The sequence below is a fragment of the Symphalangus syndactylus genome, chromosome 6, assembly GCF_028878055.3.
Source record: "Symphalangus syndactylus isolate Jambi chromosome 6, NHGRI_mSymSyn1-v2.1_pri, whole genome shotgun sequence".
In the NCBI taxonomy this organism is placed as follows: domain Eukaryota; kingdom Metazoa; phylum Chordata; class Mammalia; order Primates; family Hylobatidae; genus Symphalangus; species Symphalangus syndactylus.
Window position 1 is genome coordinate 56,271,106 of NC_072428.2, and position 17,638 is coordinate 56,288,743.

The window sequence follows — 17,638 nt, forward strand, 5'->3', positions numbered from 1 at the left end:
CGGGAAGAAGTGAGGAGCGCCTCTGCCCGGCCGCCCCGTCCGGGAAGAAGTGAGGAGCGCCTCTGCCCGGCCGCCCCGTCTGGGAAGTGAGGAGCGCCTCTGCCCGGCCGCCCCGTCCGGGAAGAAATGAGGAGCGCCTCTGCCCGGGCGCCCCATCCGGGAAGAAGTGAGGAGTGCCTCTGCACAGCCACCCATCGTCTGGGAAGTGAGGAGCGCCTCTGCCCGGCCGCCCCGTCCGGGAAGAAGTGAGGAGCGCCTCTGCCCGGCCGCCCCGTCCGGGAAGAAGTGAGGAGCGCCTCTGCCCGGCCGCCCCGTCTGGGAGGTGAGGAGCGCCTCTGCCCGGCCACCCATCGTCTGGGAGGTGAGGAGCGCCTCTGCCCGGCCACCCATCGTCTGGGAGGTGAGGAGCGCCTCTGCCAGGCCACCCATCGTCTGGGAGGTGAGGAGCGCCTCTGCCCGGCCACCCATCATCTGGAAAGTGAGGAGCGCCTCTGCCCGGCTGCCCCATCTGGGAAGTGAGGAGTGCCTCTGCCCGGACACCCATCGTCTGGGAAGTGAGGAGCGCCTCTGCCCGGCCGCCCCGTGTCTGGGTAGAAGTGAGGAGCTCCTCTGCCTGGCCGCTCCGTCTGGGAGGTCTACCATGGAGGCCAGAAGCAATGTGGGGGCTGGACGTGGTGGCTCACGCCTGTGGTCCCGGCACTCTAGGGGGCGAGGCGGGTTGATCACTTCGGACTAGGAGCTCGGGACCAGTCTGGCCAACTTGGCGAAACATGAAGAATACAACAGACAAACCAACCAACCAACTCAATGACAACAAAACAGGTCTACCCTGGAGTCATACTCTAATTTTTTCTATTTTCCTCCCTTTCTGATCCTTTATCCCACTTTCTTTTTCTTCCTCTTCCTTCTCCCTCTTCTTTGTCAAATAGAGGATTGAGTTATTATCACTGATCCATATAAAGTCCCTCTCTCATTTATTTTAACTCCCACCCCCATTTCTATTCCCCGACTTCCCATGTGCAACCTTCCTAATATGTTTGATACGCATCTTTTTGTTTGTATGTATTTTTAGAAAATGTTTATTGTTTTTGTATGCAAAAATTAATTAAAAAAAAATAATAATAATAAAATAAAATAATAATAATACCTGAAAAAAAAAAAAAAAAAAAAAAGAAAAAGTAGATCATGATGATAAAAGGAAAAACAAAAGAAATTATCTTTTTTTTTTTTTTTTTGAGACAGAGTCTCGCTCTGTCACCCATGATGGAGTGCAGTGGTGCAATCTCAGCTCACTGCAACCTCTGTCTTCCAGGTTCAAGCGATTCTCCTGCCTCAGCCTCCTGAGTAGCTGGGATTACAGGTGCATGCCACCACGCCCGGCTAATTTTTGTATTTTTATTAGAGATGGGGTTTCACCATGTTGGTCAGGCTGGTCTCAAACGCCTGACCTTGTGATCCGCCTGCCTCGGCCTCCCAAAGTTTACAGATGTGAGCTACCTTGCCCGGCCAGAAATTATCTTACAGTAGGAAAAACCTGGGCTTTAGAGTCAGAGTGACCATGTGGTGAATCTTAGCCCTGTTTCTTACCAGCTCGGTAAATTTGGAGAAATGATTTATTCTCTCTGAGCCTTGGTCATCTTCTCCGGAAAACAGAGATTACAGTACAAACCTCATAGCAACGTTATGGGGCTGGGTCTTGCCTGATGCACAGGAGGTGCTCACAGATGATGGATGGATGGTGGGGATGCTGCTGATGGCAGTGGTGACGATGATGATCAATCAGGATGGTGGTGACTGGGAGGCACTTTAGAGCCCCTGGTCCCTGCTTGTTGAGCAGTATATTCAACCCTGGGATGTCTTGAGATGTGGATGTGAGAACACCACAGTAAGTTTTGGTGGAGAGAAGAGTGGGCCAAGTCTGTGCCTCCATCTTTTGCAGGGTGACTGCAGTTTGGATGGAAACTGGATACCAGCCATCCACTTTCTGGAAGAAAAATGCATTAGCTGCAATCTATTACACTGATTTGCTAACTCAAAATCTTTCATGATGAGTGCTGAAATTAAGTGATTACATTTTTTTCTATTTAAAAAAATATGCCTTCCCCCTGGACTTAAATAGTAAAATAGTAGGTAGGGTCAAATGCAATGGTCAGGGGAAATAGTTTTTAGTTAGAATCAATTTTGATTTTGATGCATATGGGGGACTGTGGCTTGGAACTTGGCCAAGAGGATCCGCATTCTGCCTTCTACACCTCTGCAGAGTGACGGCACGCTGGAAGTACTAGCAGTAGGAGTGAGGGAGTGGAGCCTATTGGAAATAGATCAACACATCTGTCAGGCAGGTGAAGAGTGATAATACCACCTGCTTAGGCATCCAGCACTGTTCCTGGCACGCATCAGCTATAAAGCAAACAGACCTCCCAGCCCTTTCTCACATAGGTACCCTATGGGTACCTCACATAGGCATCCCAGGTACCCTGGTGGCAAGGACTCTTGAAAAAGGAAAGGAAGCCAGGACAGGGTTGGTCAAACGCTATGACTGATGAGATTGTGGGCCAAAACTTTCGAGGGAGGAAACTCCTCTTTATCAAGTGTCTACACAGACTGCCAAGCATGGTGCTAGTGGTTTCATATTTGATCCTCTCACCCATAAGTTGGTATTACTTACCTCATTTTGCAGATGAGGAAATTGGGGCTCAGACGGGGGAAGGGACTTATCCCAAATCATGGAACTCATTCATATTGAACCAGCATGTGAATCGAGGCTTTTCTGACCCCATAGCCTCCATTCATTCCCCAAAGCCCTGAGATGTTGGAGTGCTGGGGAAATGGTGTATTGAAAATAAGACTGAGATATGAGAAAGCCAGTGGCTCTGACCTCTCTCCACTTAGCTCAGAGCCATAAATTCTTGGAGAAGCCAAGCTTCAAGAGAGCTGGGTCTGAACCAGCATCACTAGGGTGGGGAGAGGGGGTGGTGTCAGGGCTGGCAGGAGAGGACACCAGAAGTATACCAGAGGGGGTTTGGGTACTCAGGATTTCCTGGATCCCACTGGAGAGGGATCCCCAGGCTCAAACCTCTTTTCCTCTTTTTCTCATCCCTAGACCCTCTGTGACACAGCAGGTGTGGCCTGGATACCCATGGATGTGAGGAGCCTGCCACTCTCCCCCCTCCAGCCACTCAGCCCTGGTGCGACTCAGCCCTAAGTTCTTTGGGAGGCCTGGCCTCTTTGCAGAGACCCAGGGACCTTTTATAGCTTCATGGCTTTGGGCCCATAAATTTTTCAAGAACTCGGGCCGGGCGCGATGGCTCAAGCCTGTAATCCCAGCACTTTGGGAGGCCGAGGCGGGTGGATCACGAGGTCAGGAGATCGAGACCATCCTGGCTAACACAGTGAAACTCCGTCTCTACTAAAAAATACAAAAAATTAGCCGGTCGTGTTGGCGGGCGCCTGTGGTCCCAGCTACTCGGGAGGCTGAGGCAGGAGAATGGCGTGAACCCAGGAGGTGGAGGTTGTGGTGAGCCGAGATCGCGCCACTGCACTCCAGCCTGGGGGACAGAGAAAGACTCCGTCTCAAAAAAAAAAAAAAAAAAAATTTCAAGAACTTACACAAATATTCAAGCCCTGATTTAAAAAAATATTGATGCTAAAATGTGAGCAGAAAACAACAACATTAAAATTAATACGTGTTTAATTAAACGTCTACAGATGTGGTATTATACCAACTAGCCAAGCATAGCCCAGATCAATTCTTACTTAAGTATAATGAATAAATTCAGGTTAAAAAACAAAATGAATAATTTACTCTTCACAAAATTCAAAATTATAACGAACTTAAAAAAAAAACTTCTGCTGCAGTAAATAGTATTTAATGCAAGAGCTGTGTTATTATATGTGTCATGACCAGGGTGGACACTGGGCCTGTGAAGGCCTCAGAAGGGCTCCACTGGCCTTCCAGGACAAGGTCCCTCTGGGTCACAGCAGCGGCGGTGGATGAAGGAGGCTGCAGCTGCCCTCTGAGTGGAGCTGGGTCTCTCAATGCAGGAGGCTGGGGCATGGCTGGGGCTGGGGGCATTTGCCATCAGCAGCTGTGGTCTCAGGAACTACTGGAGGTGGCAAAGGGCAAGGCAGTCCCTCTGGCTACACACAGGAGACCAAAACCTCTCTGTCCTCTTCTCTGCCTGAGCGAGGAGAACAACGCATTCAGCCGTGGGCTCCAGAAACTGCCCCTGGCTGCTGCTGTGTGGAGAAGGGGCTGCATGGAGCTAGCCCAGGGGTAGAAAGATCAGGGAGGTGGCCGTAACAGGGTCCAGTGAGAGGTGATGGTGGTCTGGCATGCAGCACAGGTAGTGGAGACACAGAAAAGAAGATGGATTTGAGAGATGTGTCCGAGGCGGAAATAATGGGACTTTGTAAAGAACAGAGAATGTGAGGTGAAGGAGAAGGAAGAGGCTTGGATGATGTCAGAGTCCTGGGTTGGGGTAGGGGCAGGTGGTGGTGCCCTCAGGAGCCAGGGAATGAGGAGGGGCACGTGTTTGGTATATGCTGATGTCAGTTTGGAATGTGGTAGGCCTGAAGGGCTTGTGAGACATCCAGGGGAAATGGTCCAGGAGGCAAAGTGGTGTGTTGGCTTCACAAGGTGGACCCAAGGTGAGGGCACAGATGAGGACACTCCCCAGGTCGGACAGAGCACAGGCCTAATTCACTGGAGGCTCAGAGGGCAGAGCCCTTTCCACCCTGGCCTTCATCTTCTACACCTTCCATTTACATCATCCACAAACCTCCCTGGATGTTCAGTTTGGTGGGGAATGAGGCTTGAATGTGGCACCGGTGGGAAGGGTTCCCCACTTTGAGTACTGTGGGTTTCTACTTTTACCTGGTGGGTGTGGTGGGGTCATAGCAAGCCTCATGAAGAAAGTGGGGTTTGAGGTCAGGAGTTTGAGACCAGCCTGGTCAGGAAGTGAAGTTTGAATTCTTTCTCAAATGTGGGCCAGTGGTGCATATGGGAGATGACAATGTTAGGCACGGAGAGAAGAACACAGACGATTGGTCATGGCTGTTGAAGAGAATAAAAGAAAAGACAAACTTTAGAACCAAGATATCATGAGTCCCTGTGAGGTGCTATCTTCACTTCCCATGGCAGGAGTGAGTGGCTTGAAACAATTCACATTGATTCTCTGAAGGTCTGGAGGTCGAAAGTCTGAAACAGTTTCACAGGGCTAAGGTCAAGGTATCAGCAAGCCTGGTTCTTCTGGAGGCTGTAAGGGGAGCCTTTGTTTTCTTGCCTCTTTTAGTCTCTAGGCGCTGCCATATTCCTTGGCTGAGGCCCCTTCTTCCATGTTCAAAGTACATCCGGTTGGTGAGGACCTTCTCCTATGACCCTGACCCCTCCGCATCGCTCTTATAAAGACAGTGTGATTACACTGGGCACATCCAGCTCCTGCAGGCTAATCCATGATGATTTCAAACTTCTTCATGTAGTCACACCTGCAAAATCCCTCTTGCCATACTAAGTATCATTCCCAGGTCCTGGGGATTCAAACATGAACATCTTTGGGGGCTTTATCCAGCTGACCACAGGCACCAGCACAGTCATCATCACTAGGGCATGGAGAGCCACATTCAGCCCAGGACCGTGTCTAACCCAAGGCCCAGGCTTCATTGCCACTCCAGGCTGACTCTCCTTTTTTTTTTTTTTTTTTTTTTTGAGACGGAGCCTCGCTATGTCGCCCAGGCTGGAGTGCAGTGGCGGGATCTCAGCTCACTGCAACCTCCACCCTCCCTGGTTCAAATGATTCTCCAGCCTCAGCCTCCCAAGTAGCTGGGATTACAAGTGCAAGCCACCACGCCCAGCTAAATTTTGTATTTTTTAGTAGAGATGGGGTTTCACCATATTGGCCAAGCTGGTCTCCAACTCCTGACCTCGTGATCTGTCTGCCTCCGCCTCCCACAGTGCTGGGATTACAGGCCTGAGCCACCGCGCCCAGCCTCCAGGCTGACTCTCTAGCAATTCCTGGACAGAATGGCCACAGCTCCTGAGCTGAGGGCTTGTCTAGTTTCCCATTAAATTGTATCCCAGTAGTTAGATAAACAAGGCTGGGAATGTCTGGGTTGAACCCAGCTAAATGGGCTCCTTACAGCAGGACTTCTCAGGGCCTTTACGCCATGCTGGATACTGTGACGCTGTAAATTTCATTCACCATGGAACCTTTACGAGATAACAACATTTCAAACAGAACAGAGTTTGAGCAGTGCTGCATAGGCCAGGCTACTGCATGGGGTGTTCAGCCAGAAGAAAAGAAACCTCAGAAGAGCAGGCACTCCCTTCAGCTCTCAGAAGGGCTATAGTGGGAAGAGACAGCCTTAGTTCCAAGTTCCTTTATTCAACAAGCACACCTGGGTGCTGAGGACAGATTGGTGAATTACATACACTTGTTTCCTGCCCTAAAGGAGTTTACCCTCTATTGTAATAGATAAGGGCTGTGGAGGAAGATAGCGTACAAAGAGAAGACATAGGGTGGTGTTTAAGAAGATGTCATTTAAACCAAGACCTGGGCTGGGTGCGCTGGCCCACGCCTGTAATCCCAGCACTTTGGGAAGCTGAGGTGGGTGGATCACCTGAGGTCAAGAGTTCAAGACCAGCCTGGCCAACATGGTGAAACGCTGTCTCTACTAAAAATACCAAAAAAAAAAAAAAAATTAGCTGGGTGTGGTGGCATGCACCTGTAGTCCCAGCTACTCAGGAGGCCAAGGCAGGAGAACTGCTTGAACCCGGGAGGCAGAGGTTGCAGTGAGCCGAGATCGTGATATTGCACACCAGCCTGAGTGACAGAGTGAGACTCTGTCTCAAAACAAAACAAAACAAAAAACCAAGACCTGAAGGAGGACTCAGCAGCACACAGAGTGAGGGGAAAGGGCACCCCAGGCCAAAGGAACAGCATGAGCAAAGGCCCTCAAGTGGCTGGCAAGGAACGTGGCCTAGCTGCAGAATCAGAAGGATGAAAGGAAGGCAGTGTGGTTAAAACCTAGTGAACATGGATGGAGAAGAGGAGAGGCTTGGTGGGAGAAGTTGCTGGAAATACTAGGTTACACAGGCACTTTAGGCCACAGTGAAGAGTTAAAAGTCAGTATATAGGTGTTAAGCGAGAAACTGCATAATTAAAACACGCAAACACAGACACACAGAACAGTAACGAGCCCATTGTTTGGAGAATAGACAGGGAGAGGCTAGAGGGCAATCTTGCATCTGCTGTTTCCACAGTGTCCAGGATAGTTCCTGGTAAGCAGCATGTGCTCCTTAATGATTTGTTAAATGAATAAATAAGAGAGATAGGAGGCTGGGTGCAGTGGCTCAGGCCTGTAATCCCAGCACTTTGGGAGGCTGAGGCAGAAGGATCATTTGAGGTCAAGAGTTCGAGACCAGGCTGGCCAACATGGTGAAAACCCGTCTCTACCAAAAAGACAAATAATTAGCCAGGTGTGATGGCCCACACCTGTAGTCCCAGCTACTCAGGAGGCTGAGGCAAGAGAATCGCTTGAACCTGCAAGGTGGAGGTTGCAGTGAGCTGAGATGGAGCCACTGTACTCCAGCCTGGGTGACAGAGCGAGACCCTGTTCCCAAAAAAAAAGAAAAAAAAAGAGGTAGAAACATTAGCATGAAGACTATTGTAGAAGTCCCTGCAGGTGAGGGTGACTTGGAGATGGAAAATGGTTGGGAAGAAGTGGATGCATTCAAGACATATTTTGGAACCAGAAGCAACAGGACCTGTTCATGGGTTGAAGGTGAAGGCGTAGGTAAGGGAGGAATCTAGAATGTTTCCTGGGTTTCTGCCTTGAGTAACTGGCTGGAGGATGATGTCATTTCCTGTGAAGGGGAAGATTGGGAGAGATTAAGGGATATAGTCCTGGGTGACCAGGAAGAGAAGCAAGAGTCCACCCCTGAACATGTTGGGTTTGAGGTGCCTCGGAGCTACCCAAGTGAAGATACCCAGTTGGCAGTCTGGAGCCCAGAGGAGGGTGAGGGGTGGAGATCTAAACTTGGGAGGCATCGTGTGCAGATGGGTTTTAAAACCATGTCATGAGCGGCCGGGCGTGGTGGCTCAAGCCTGTAATCCCAGCACTTTGGGAGGCCGAGGCGGGCGGATCACGAGGTCAGGAGATCGAGACCATCCTGGCTAACACGGTGAAACCCTGTCTCTACTAAAAATACAAAAAATTAGCCGGGCGTGGTGGCGGGCGCCTGTAGTCCCAGCTACTCGGGAGGCTGAGGCAGGAGAATGGCGTGAACCCGGGAGGCGGAGCTTGCAGTGAGCCGAGATCTCGCCAGTGCACTCCAGCCTGGGGGACAGAGAGAGACTCCGTCTCAAAAAAAAAAACAAAAAACAAACAAACAAACAAAAAATCATGTCATGAGCAAGATCACCCGGGGAGAGAGGGCAAATAAAGAGAGAAGAAGGCCAGGAACTAGGTGGGTTCAAAACAGTCTTATTAAAACAAACAAACAAAAACAAAAAGCAGATGAAGAAAGGGGTCGTTACTGTGGTGAGCTGGAGCGATTTGTTTAATACCTCTGAGTTTGTTTCCTCCTCCGTCAAATGAGATAATAACTCCTTCTCGTTGGACACACTCTAAAGCATGCCTGACCACGGACGAGGGCTCAACAACTGATGGAGTCCGAGCAAAGCTCAGAATTCTCCATCCTTACGAGTCCTGGAGAGGGACAGACTTAACTCTCCTCCAGCCAAAGGCAGCAGGACTACAGCCTTTAGCCACCTCGGTGGGTGATCCCCCTTGTAGCTCGGGCCCTTGCCATGCTTCTCCCGAGCCTGAGCCCGCCCCACGCTGGGCACCAAGTCCACCTTGTCCGCAGCTTCTCAGAATGACCACCAGAGGGCGCAGCTCTTCACCGCGGGCGCTTGCCTGCCTCCTCCACTCTTCCTCCTCTCCTCCCTCTCATTCCCCTCCTACTGCGCCTCCGCTGGATCCTTCATCCAAACGTCCCTCCCACCTGCCCTGCGCGAGGCTCTGTGTCTCACATTGAGGACATGGGGTCCCAGAGCCTGAGGATTTCATGGGCTGGGCAACAAAGGAGAACAGTTATAATCGTGAAGGGAGAGTATGATGAAGGGGAAAGTAAGCGCTGGGGTAAAGAGGCCCAAATTAAACCTAAATTCTGCCGCCTATTAAATGCGAGACCTTAGATACGCGGCTTCACTTTCCAGAGCCTGGCGGGACTAACCTATGTTGGATGGTTGTTGTGAGAGGCACATGACATGTCAGTTTGTATATGTGCCGGCTAGTGATTCTAACAGCATCCACCTCAGAAGGCTGCTCTGAGAATTAAATGAAATAATACACATAGGTTGCCTATTTAATAGTAGACACTCAAAAATGCTAGCCCTTTAAGAAGTATTAATATAAAGAACAACTCACAGTAGGCCCTAATGCTAGTTCTTTCCCCTATAATTCTACCCCCATCCCTAGTCTGTGGATATGGAAACAGGCCCGGAGAGGGTCTGTGCTTCCTCACGGTCACCTAAGGATTGAGAAGCAGAACCGGGACCTGTCATTCTTCTGTGCCCGGCCTAAAGCCAGTAGCACAGACAGAAATCCCGGGTCCTTAGGGCCAAACTGTCAAAAAAAAAAAAAAGTCCTCTTCATTCTTTCCTAAGGGCAAGAGGCCACCAGGGCAGGCCAGGCCTTGCCAGCAGAGGTGGGCACTCAGCACCCAATGGCTAATGGGGTCCTCTGTACGGCACCCACCAGCAGCACTTGGCTTTGGTCCCAGGTTCATTTGGCTATTTCTTGTTAGATGAATCAGCCTGTTGGCTGAGAGCTCTGAGGCATTCAAGACCTTTAAAAACTGGGCCTAGTGAGGAGCACCTCTGCCCGGCCACCCCACCATCTGGGAAGTGAGGAGCGCCTCTGCCCATTCACCATGCAACCCTCCAGGTTCCCCTGAACCCAGCATGTTCAGGGGTGGACTCTTGCTTCTCTTCCTGGTCACCCAGGACTATATCCCTTAATCTCTCCCAATCTTCCCCTTCACAGGAAATGACTTCTGTGTGATCTTTCTGCCCTCCCCGAGTTTGCATTTTCGACATTAAAGTTTACTTTTAAATTAAAAAATAAAAAATAAAAAGTAAAAACTGGGCCTAATTTAATTCCTAATTTTTAGTTCCAAGCTTGTCTTCTCCCACTCCTCCACCACTTTATGTTCCAGATACTTTCATTCATCCATTCATTCATTCATGCATGCATGCATTCATTCATTCAACACATTCTCTAATATATGCCAGACCAGAGGGTCTTGCCAGGTCTACAAATAATCTATAGTTAACATCATGCTTAATGATGAGAAACTGGATCCTTTCCCCTTAAGCTTGGGAACCAGGCGAGGATGTTGTCTCTTACCATCTAGTGCAATAAAACAAACAAATAAAAAGAAATAAACGTTATACAGATTGGGAAGGAAGAAATAAAACTGTCTTTACTCACAGGTGACATTGCTGTCTATGTAAAAAAAAAAACCCCAAAGAATCTACAAAAAGTCTCCTGGAACTAGGAAGTTGCCGAGACCAGCTCAGTGGGGGAGACCCTAACCCTGCGGTGCTAGAGGAATTAAAGACACACACACAGAAATATAGAGGTGTGGCGTGGGAAATCAGGGGTCTCACAGCCTTCAGAGCTGACAGCCTCGAACAGAGATTTATCCATGTATTTATTAACAGCAAGCCAGTGATAAGCATTGTTTCTATAGATTATAGATTAACTAAAAGTATTCCTTAGGGAAACAAAGGGATGGGCCGAAATAAAGGGATGGGTTTGGCTAGTTATCTGTAGCAGGAGCATGCCCTTAAGGCACAGATCGCTCATGCTATTGTTTGTGATTTAAGAACGCCTTTAAGCGGTTTTCCGCCCTGTGTGGGCCAGGTGTTCCTTGCTCTCATTCCGGTAAACCCACAACCTTTGTCACTGCCATCACGAACATGTCACAGTGCTGCAGAGATTTTGTTTATGGCCAGTTTTGGGGCCAGTTTATGGCCAGATTTTGGGGTCCTATTCCCAACAGAAGTAAAATGGCAAGGTCCCAGGACACAAGATCAATATATACAAAAGTTAATTCCTCTTTATTTAATTTGTACATTTAATGCAACCCCAACAAAAACACCAATAAACTTTTTTTTTTGTGGAACTAGACAAGTTGATATTGAGCCTCATATGGAAGATGCTGTCTTTAATGCTTTCCTGGCTAATCCTTCATACCTATTTTTCCATATAATGCTTAATATCAACTTGTTTAGTTCCATTAAAAAGTTTATTAGTGGCCAGACACGCTGGCTCATGCCTGTAATCCCAGCACTTTGGGAGGCTGAGGTGGGCAGATCATGAGGTCAGGAGTTCGAGACCAGCCTGGCCAATACGGTGAAACCCCCGTCTCTACTAAAAAATATAAAAATTAGCTGGGTGTGGTGCTGCACGCCTGTATTCCCAGCCACTCAGGAGACTGAGGCAGGAGAATTGCTGGAACCCAGGAGGTGGAGGTTGCGGTGAGCCAAGATCACACCACTGCACTCCAGCCTGGGCGACAGAGTGAGACTCCATCTCAAAAGAAAAATTTATTGGTGTTCTTACTGGGATTGCATTAAATTTATAAATTAAATAGGAACTTATATTTTTATGATGTTGAGACATCCTAAACATGAACAAGTGATGTCTTTTCGTTTATTTTACTTCTACTTGAGCATCTTCCAGGAGTGTTGTAAAGTTCTTATATAGGTTTTGCATATTTCTTATTACATTTATTCCTAAGTAGTTCATCTTCTTTGTTGCTATATAAATAGAGTTTTCTCAGGCTGGGCGCGGTGGCTCACGCTTGTAATCCCAGCACTTTGGGAGGCCGAGGCGGGTGGATCACGAGGTCAGGAGATCAAGACCACGGTGAAACCCCGTCTCTACTAAAAATACAAAAAAGAATTAGCTGGGCGTGGTGGCGGTCGCCTGTAGTCCCAGCTACTCAGAGAGGCTGAGGCAGGAGAATGGCGTGAACCCGGGAGGCGGAGCTTGCAGTGAGCCGAGATTGCACCACTGCACTCCAGCCTGGGTGACAGAGCGAGACTCCGTCTCAAAAAAAAAAAAAAAAATAGAGTTTTCTCCTTCATTATATTCTCTAACTAGACATTGCTTGTGTATACTGAGGTTATTAATTTTTGTATGTTAATTTTATATCCTGCTATTTCACTGAATTTTCCATTATCTGGGTTAATTTTATCATTCATTCTCTAGGGTTTTCCAGGTATGCAATCATATCATCTGCAAGGGATAAATTTACTCCTTTTCCCCCAAACTCTTATTTCTTATTGACTTCTCTGACTGCTTTGCCTAATATCTCCAGTACGACGTAGAATAGTAGAGGGCCTCTTTGTTTTTTCCTGTACTTAGCAGAAACACTTCTAGTATTTCCCCATTCAAATTCTAGCTTTAACAGGAGTTTGAGACACATCTGGCCAACATGGTGAAACCCCGTCTCTACTAAAAATACAAAAATTAGCCGGGTGTGGTGGCACATGCCTGTAATCCCAGCGACTTGGGAGGCTGAGGCAGGAGAATCCCTTGAATCCAGGAGGCAGAGGTTGCAATGAGCTGAGATCACGCCACTGCACTCCAGCCTGGTGACAGAGCGAGACTCCATCTCAAAAAAAAAAAAAAACCTAGCTTTAGGAACAAGGTTTGTATATTTTATTATATTGAGAAAACACCCATTAATTTCACTCTGTGTTGAGTTTTGTCAACAGCTTCTCCAGCATCTATGGAGATACTAATATGATTTTCTCCTTAAATTGATGAATGCTTTGTATTATATTAATGGCTTCCTTAATCCTACCTGTTCATGATGTATGGTAACATGATGTTGGATTCCGTCTTCTAATATTTTCTAATATAAGATTTCTAATATTTTATTTAAATATTTTGCATCAATTCTCATAAATTATTTGATAAATATGTACTCTTCTTTTTTGCTCTGCTTTTTTTAATCGAGTATAAATATCAATGTTATACTTGCTATGTAAGAAAGAAATTGGAAATTTTTCTTTTTTTTTTTTTTTTGAGACGGAGTCTTGCTCTTTCACCCAGGCTGGAGTGCAGTGGCGCGATCTCGGCTCACTGCAGGCTCCGCCCCCCAGGGTTCACGCCATTCTCCTGCCTCAGCCTCCCTTGTAGCTGGGACTACAGGCGCCTGCCACCTCGCCCGGCCAATTTTTTGTATTTTTGGTAGAGACGGGGTTTCACCGTGTTAGCCAGGATGGTCTCGATCTCCTGACCTCGTGATCCGCCCGCCTCGGCCTCCCAAAGTGCTGGGATTACAGGCGTGAGCCACCGCGCCCGGCCCTGGAAATTTTTCTTGAATGTAAGACTTTTGAATCAATTTATGGAGCACTGGGGCTATCTAATCTTTCCAGATTTGCTAAAATTCACCTGTAAAACTGTCTGTGCCTGGTGCTTTTTTTGTGGGATAATTCCTTGATAACTTTCTCTGAGTCTATTATGGAAGTTAACCTGTTTAAGTATTTCTATCTTTTTTTTTTTTTGAGACGGAGTCTCGCTCTTTCGCCCAGGCTGGAGTGCAGTGGCGCAATCTCGGCTCACTGCAAGCTCCGCCTCCCGGGTTAACGCCATTCTCCTGCCTCAGCCTCTCTGAGTAGCTGGGACTACAGGCGCCCGCCACCACGCCCGGCTAATTTTTTTTTGTATTTTTTAGTAGAGATGGGGTTTCACTGTGGTCTCGATCTCCTGACCTCGTGATCCGCCTGCCTCGGCCTCCCAAAGTGCTGGGATTACAAGCGTGAGCCACCGCGCCCGGCCAGTATTTCTATCTTTAATTGGTTCAGTTTAGTTTACAACTTGTTTGTATAGAAGTTTACAAAGTAGTTCTAGTTTCTTATGGTTTTTAGAAATTTCTTTTGTTTCAATATTTCATTCATTCTTTTTTATTTTTTGTACATATGTGATTTATCTCTTTTTGTGATAACATTAGCTAGTAGTTTATTTTTTAATGTAATCTATTAATTATATCTTTGTTTTCTCATCTCTATCATTAATTTCTGCTTTTGTATTTATTACTTTCTTCCTTGGGCTTTCTTTTGAGTTTCTTTGTTGTTCTTTTTCTAGATTTTATAACCTAGGAATTTAATTCATTCATTCTTAATCTTTCATTTTTATTTATATATGTGTTTCCTCGAAATGAGTTCCATTCAGTGAATTCCAATTTTCCAAGAAAAATGTTTTTGAAATTTAAGATGACTATATAATGTATATATAATGTAATAATGTAATGTGTGTATAATGTATATAGAAGAATTTATATGTATTCATGGAACATATATGTATTATATGTGTGTGTGTATATATATATATATATATAATGTAATGTAATGTATATCAATGTAGCCTGGACACTTACACTAAACCTCCACTCCAGTAACACCCATAGATTGCCTCTCCTAAGACACATGTGACACCTAAAACATAAGGGCACTTTATGATGGATGACTATAATCTTAACACCCTGGTCCCATCTGTCACGGCCTCCTTAATATTATTTAAGTTGCTGATTCTATTCAATCAACAAGTGATAAATACTTTGCTCTTATATATTTGGCTAACTTTGTCTGTTTAGTGCCTATTCCAACAGCCTCTCAGCTGCAGTTTGCCTCCACTGCTGAGGGGACACAATACACTTTTCCACGGTACCCATGGGGGACCTCCACAGCTTTGTCACCACACACAATCTTTGCAGACAAGATGTTAATGACAACCGCCTTCTCCAGGGGCACAGATATGACATTGCATTGAGGGTGTCCTACTCCAAAGAAATGCATTCGATACACACATTCAAGACATTTAAGCCCAATATTTCTTAATACTTTTGGGCTCTGGTGGCAACGTATTTCTCATTGACAAATTTTATTGCTAAATTAAAATCAACAGGCACTCCTGTGTGTGACCTCAAAAAACTCCTTCACTGTAAACCTTTGGCAAGCTCCCATAATGCCTCCTGGAGTCTCTAGATCACTTATGATGGTCATTAGTTGCTTCAGGGCTTCTGATGCAAGATATTGTCCCTCTTGGCCTCAGGCTATATACCATTAAAACAGCAAATGACTGGCTACCTATGAGCTGTCTTGGACATAGAGGCTCTCACAGACCCTGAGCCCGTGACCCTCCATACCCAGTTGTCCATTATGCTTTGAGTTATGGGAACATCACCCCACAAGCTCAGCTTGGCTACCAAGGCCTCCCTAAGACAGGATGGAGCCAACCCTGGGCCCTCTGGGATATTCCACCTGCAGGAGGGGGTGGCCTCCTCATTCTCTCGGTCCCTTGCCAGATGCCAGGGTGCTGGAAGAGGTCACCCCTCCCCAGGCCCCTTGGCTACCTGGGAAGCCCTTTGGTGTTAAGTGAGTGAACAGGAATGGGGAGTTCATGGACTGTGGGAACGGCATCGTTAGCCACCACATGTGATGCCGCTTAGTGGAGAGCTGTTGCTTTCCACCCCTTAGCCAGCACGATGAAGGACAGGACCCAAGAAAAAACACACTTGGTCAAACTTCAGGAAGTCATCCTAGCCCTGGCTGTCCTGGCCAACAAATGGTCTCATCTTCACATTCATTATTAATTATTGGGCCATTACCTAAAAATTGTTCCCATCAAGGTAAAAAACAAATAAATCCAGGAATCTCTTATTTCACAGACATCCAAATTATAAATCAAAATCACATAACTCCATGTTGCAAGGCCTTGCTAGTTCACTGCTTGTTCCTTTCAGAGTTAGAGACATTACTAATAGTTATCAAGGCACACATTTCACTCCTTAGAATACACTGTGCTGGGCTTCCAGAGGAGGCATCCAATATAAACTTCATGTCCCTGATAGGTCCCAATGGTTGCTTTAATGATGTCCTCAAACAACTTCTTTTCAAATTCCAATACAATAAATAAACTAAAGATCTTGAGTTTACCCCAGGTCTTAACCTGTTCTGTATAAATTTCAATCTCGCCCCCAACCCTCAAGGGTTAGTGGTGAGATTAAAGATGCATATACCCCTGGGACTCATAACCATAGATTGTCCCTTAGACCAGGCAGCTGCCCCTCTGATAGGGGACCCATTTGAACCCAAACTTCCACCCAAAACAAACCCTGTCAGGTGCAGCCGCACACTGTCCTGTTGATGGTTGGTCTTATCACTACTGCCTTGGCTGCTTTCATTGGTTACAATCAGAGGCCCAAAACCTTCAGCAGACCACTGTTTTAACCAATTATGACAAGTGCTGAGGCCCACATTAACTCGAGTTAGGTCCCCATGAAAAGGACACACCTGTCCCACATCTCAGATGACATTACGTTTGCCCTGTAATTCACCACTGAAGGTGACACTGCCTCAGATGACACGCCTGAACCCAAGACCTTGATGTTGGAGATAGCTTTGCCCCTGGTGCCAGAGATGGCCCCACCCCTTGCACTAAACCTGCACTCCAGTGATGCCCATGGGCTGGCTCTGCTAAGACACAAATGGACGGTGGGTATTTTTGCTTTTCTTTCTGTACTGACTGCCTGCTTAGCTCCTGATGTTGGTATTCTCCTTGCTCTCTTCTCAAAGGTACACTGCCACACAGCTCTATACCTCAACAAAACTCTAGCCTGGTGAAAGCCAATCTAGAAGCAATGGCGCAGCAGATAACAGGCATTTTGTAACCTTACCTGGGTTCACAACAACGTTCCTACTCTGCCCTAGGTGAAGGGTTGCTCTATTCACTTGGCTCAACCCCCACACAGTGGAGTGGATGCCTGTGCATGGGGTTTCAGGTCACAGTGGTGCCTCAACATCGTTTGTGTGTTCAATGATGCTCATCAAATGCCTTGTTCCATGCCTGGCCCACATTTCTCCAGTAGCCTTCAATGTCTCCGCTATTTAAACAGTACTCATCACCAAACACAAGGTCAAATGCCCAGGCATCACAGGGTCAGCTGTAACGGGAAAACACAGAAGAGGTTGCTGTCTAGTCATAGAAATAGACTGGCACACCCAAATGTCTCAAACCGGGGCCAGAGTTAAGAACTTAGAGGCATCTCTCCAGCCCAGCCCAATGGGCTTTCTGCTTTGCCACTGATTCCTTTAAAGGGGCAATTCAGGTATTTGCCTGCAAACTTTAAGTGACTCATGCCCCATTCCCTTATATCTACCACTAGTTGTGGGGTTTCTCTGTCTCTTTCTCTCTCTCTGTCTGACTTTGCATTCATGACCCCAGGATGGAGCACTGCCTTCCTGACTCACAGCACCCTCCCTGTCCAGGATTCATAAGTAATAAGTTAGTGAACATATTTTTTATTGTGGGGTGTATTAAATTTGCACCCTCTATCTGAAGAACCAGAGACTACCCCGATGGCTCCCAGAGTCCAAGTAATGGTCAGGCAGACATAAATTGGACACAGATCTGATAAGAAGCATCAGGGCATCTGCCAATATGTTTTCCTTTTCTTTTTAACTTTTTTTTACACAACTTTTCTGAATCCAGAGCATCTGCCACTATAAACAAGCTTCCTGTGTGAGGGACTCCCTGGTTGTGGGTTGGACAACTA

At 47.0% G+C, this 17,638-nt stretch overlaps 1 long non-coding RNA gene across 1 annotated transcript; it reads right to left on the reverse strand.

Moving 5' to 3' along the window:
* Positions 1-1,701: 1,701 nt before the first annotated feature.
* On the reverse strand, positions 1,702-16,937 carry LOC134737015 (uncharacterized). Its single transcript, XR_010121535.1, has 3 exons — positions 16,760-16,937; positions 4,877-5,056; positions 1,702-1,984 (listed from the first exon to the last, which is right to left on the reverse strand). It is a non-coding gene; the product is annotated as an uncharacterized lncRNA (long non-coding RNA).
* Positions 16,938-17,638: the final 701 nt, after the last annotated feature.